This window comes from Teleopsis dalmanni, chromosome 2, assembly GCF_002237135.1.
Source record: "Teleopsis dalmanni isolate 2A chromosome 2, ASM223713v2, whole genome shotgun sequence".
Lineage (NCBI taxonomy): Eukaryota > Metazoa > Arthropoda > Insecta > Diptera > Diopsidae > Teleopsis > Teleopsis dalmanni.
The window spans coordinates 13,393,061-13,397,623 of NC_051847.1; positions in this window are offsets into that span (position 1 = coordinate 13,393,061).

Below are 4,563 nucleotides of genomic sequence, written 5' to 3' on the forward strand. Positions count from 1 at the left end.
AAGTTGCAACTGTCTGCATACATGGCAGCAATGGCAGCAACACTTTTAGTGCTACTTTCACCCGCACCAAAATAAACCCACAACGCAAAGAAAAAATATATATGGTAAATGGAAAAAATCGGAAAATGTAAAGTACAAGGTTTGTAATTTTGAGGTTTCAGAGCAACCCTACGTCATTTTGGTTAGATTTGTGGGCAATTTTCGTAGAGCGTGACTCGGAAGTGTTGATGAAGACCACAGTAATAACAACAACTGCAACAACAACAACAGCAACGACAACGACAACACTCAATATTAAAACAAGAACAAAAGTGTTAATGAAATTTTTGGATAGATAAGAGAAAGTTGGGAGAAATTCAGTATGAAATTGAAATTGGAATGCAAAATGTAAAATCACTTAACTTCGAAGGTGAAGCATTGAAAGGATATTTTCAAAAAGTTCAGAATTGCTTAAGTTTTGTATTTACTATAAAAAAAATGCTAAAATCAATAGAGTAAGATTTCCAATCTTTCATTAACAGTAACTTACAAGCTGAGAAAACTTTAAAATAATATATTCTCTTGACAGGTTCTTCCATGATCTCTGATCTGTGATAGTAAAGCAAATATTGGGTTTAATAAAGTGATGTATTTAAACATTTATTAGCAGTGACTCCATATAGCCAGTTTGGTTGCTTATATTTAAAACTAAAATCAGAAAAGTAGGATAAAAAGTAAAAACTATGACAAAGAATAATTTAAAGAAGTACGAGTGTATACATACGGACCCCCGCAAGATGAGGTTGGAATATTCCCGAGTAAAGACATGCGAAACTTAAAAGGCAACTAAAATTAAGTAGGAACCATCCGATACTGTTTGTAGTAATTCCATTAATTCTTCTTAAAATAGTTAGCCTGTAATCCTCAATTGATAGTCCAAAATATATAAAGAGTAATGTAAGTAATTAAGGAGAAATAAAGAACTTCCATAACTAGTTTCAGAAATGTTCAGCTAGCTTAGTTGCCAACCCCGATCATTTAATTAGAATCCGACATTTGAACACTTCTTCTCATTTGCATAAATCTCATAAAGATGACGTTACCAGATCTAAACCGCACATTAATTTCGTTCAAGAATTTAGAACAGGCACAAGCTGTGATGAACTACGACTACATAAATGTTTAAATAAATTGAATTAAACCTATAGATCAAAATTAGAAATCTTATTATTAAACAATTTTAAGCGCAGACCAGTAACGATGCCACATAATTTTATAACTTTTAAGTAATATTCTTTATTATTTATTCAAGGACACCAGTGACTGTATTACTAACAATATAACCCAATAAATTCACAGTTTAAGCCGCTATAAGTAAGGAACAATTTTTTAAAACTGGAATATTTAACTCCTACTTAAAATATGAATAATCAACTCCTCTAAGAGACTAAAATAAAACATGTAAGTATTGCACGTTAAATATAAAACACTCTCTACATGTAATGTTTTTTTAATGTTGTGTAATTAAATACTAATTAATTTGCAACCAGTGATAGCATTTTTACAGGCAACCAGTGATAGTTCATCTGCGAGCTACTAGTTTCATTCACTTATTAAAAACGTCTTAGACAAAACTTTAAATCTTATGCAATTAAGAACAATTACTCATCTTAATAGCCTCTAAGACTTTTATCTGCAACTGCATCATTCCACAAGTGAATGCTGCAATCCACTCATTGACGTATTAGCCTCGCCTCATTCTCCGGTCCTAAATACCAAAACTACATACTATACGTTTCAATACACCAACTTACGCAGATACAATGCAGCAGCAGCGCATAGATATAAATTTATATCTCAAGTGCCATTTGGGATTTGTTTATACAAAATTTCTTCAAGTGAAAGTAAGAAATCCTTGCAATTTACTACTTTTCGCTGATTTATATCCTTTCGTGCATTTTTGAGCATTTTTACAACTCTCTAAGGACATTCTTGCAACAACGAGCAAAAGAGCAAACTATATCCAAAGGATATAATGTACATTCGATTTACGCTTTATTTATTTTATAACAAATACAAACTGCAATCCAATCCGAGCACATTAAGCAGATAGACATGATATTGCTAACGTGGCATACTTTAACCAAATATTTGTTGGTGCTATTGATACTACAAATTGGAAGGATAATTCACTTACATTTAATGCGATTACTAGTTACGTTTGACGTACACAATTTTATTTGCACATTGAGACAAAAAGGATGAACTTAAGGAATATATCTCGAAGAAAAAGAAGAAGAAGAACACCAGTGTGCTGGTTGAGAAATTACTTTTAAATATGTACTAGCATCATTCATTTAAATTCATTTAAAGTGAATAGCATTTAAACTTCACATTTACATTCACTAATGAAGTTTTTAATTAATCAATAATTTAACGCATAAATGATATAACTTTATTTACAAAAAAAAAAGAATTTAATCTAATATACTATTCAATGACTCGAAAATGTAAGACAATGTATTCAAGACACAAGGAAGTAGTAATCCATAACATTATATATTATAAAATACGGTTTTCAGTAAGCACCCCTAGTACACCTATCTCTGTTATTCATAGTGTCCTAAGATATGATAATGCACAGAAGTCAAAAAACAATTATATACCAGCTTCAGGATGCAATGTTAAAAGGTGGTAAAGCTCGATCCACGATCATGCCTATAGCTCCAGTGAGTAGGAGTTACATATTTCATTACACATAATGCCAGTAACCAGTCAAATCATACTATAAGAAATAGTCTTCATGATTAATGCTCCCATTAAAATACGTGGTATTAATCAGGGAAATAAGAGCAAAGTTACCACTGCAAATCCAATAAATGCAGCTTATAGGCAGAAAAACCGACAGTTGTTAGATCAGTGCCCACAGTTTCCGATGCCAGTGGGCGATTGGATGGAAACAAGTTGTCCAAGAAGTCTTTATCATATTGCAAATGGCTTGCTGGGCTATGGTGAAAAATTTACTGGAAATATATTACTACTTTTAATGGGATATTAATCTTTTGATAACCTTACTAGGTTCCAAGTAAAACCTAATTACAACTATACATTGTATAGATTCTAGGTCACTGTGTTGTTGCGAACATGCATTAAGTGATCGAGTAGTGAAATAAGATTAAGATTGGGCATTTGTAAGCCAGAAACGAGTTCTGTATAATTCTATATAACGAATTCTATATAATTCTTTCGTGTGGTCAACCGCTTTGTGGACTTTGCCAATAACAGAAGGTATTTCAAAATAGGAACCAAGAAAGTTAAGAAAACCAACCAAAAATCTGTTGCAATTAAGAACACAACACAATGCAGATGAACACCTCAGCATGACAGTAAGTACCATCACAGATCCGACATGTTAAAGCCGTTTTAAGGATGTGAACTAGAAACAGTTTCTCCAATATTATTGTCCCACATTTGCTAGATCAAAATTCAGTTTCTTTGCTTGTGATATCCTGAGTATCAATAAGCTGCATACTCGGTTTTGATTCGATCTTCTGAAATGTGTCAAAAAATTTGCAAAATTCGAGATGGAGGTGCTGTATCTTCTGTTACTTGTTTAAGCGACACTTACACTGTGCACTGGGCTTAAGCATAGTGATCTACTGACTGTTATGTTTTATTCAATCGGTACTTTCATAATGAGATGAACAACAGAAGTAAGTAGAATAAAAGTTCTTAGTCTATTAAAGAATTGTGCGTACAAAATTTAATATTTTGAGAAATTATTTTCTTTTTTAATTTTTTTAAATATAACTCTTAGAATGAGAGTTGGTTGTAAGCGGTTTGGAAGCACGAAGCATTGAAAAAGGAAAACTTATAGCATTTATTTGTTTAATCAAGATCAATTCAATGGTCAAGGAATACTGTATTCCGGTTAAAGTATTTTGGAATTCGAAGCGTGCCACTCAAGGTTCGAAGGCATTCGAGCGGAAGAAAGTCATCAAATGCATTTGAGTACAAAATTGTCAACTTTTCCTAATCTTTTTCAAAGAAAGTTTTAAAAAGGTTACGCGACTAAAATAGAATGTCATGATATTTTCTACTGGCAGCAGAGTACACAAAGAATTACAGTAGAAGGACGCTGCCCAACAGACTAGTTAAAGGATAAACTAAGAGATAACATTTAGCACGAATTGCAGCAGACAGAAGCACAAGTGACTAACGCTGATTGAAGCATGATGGGAAAACTTCCTTGAAGAATGGAAAAATAATCAAAAAATGAAAAACCAAAAAACTATATATGGGCAACGCATTTAAAAATGTCCAAAGCCAAGTGCTGCAAAAAGTTGGCAAATGAAGCAAGTTTCGAGGTGATCAATCCTCTGAGTGCATTTCCGTTCACTAACGGAAATGAAATGACAACAAAATGTATAAAATAGTGAGACTATACATGCGGTAGTTGGCATACATGACTACATACAAACAGAACAATAAATGGGTATGCTGCTTCGGAGTTCCAGAGCCAGTCGAAGTTTTGCTTTTTACAATGTGTTCCCCTGCGCTGCCCATAGTACCGCTCTCTTGCAA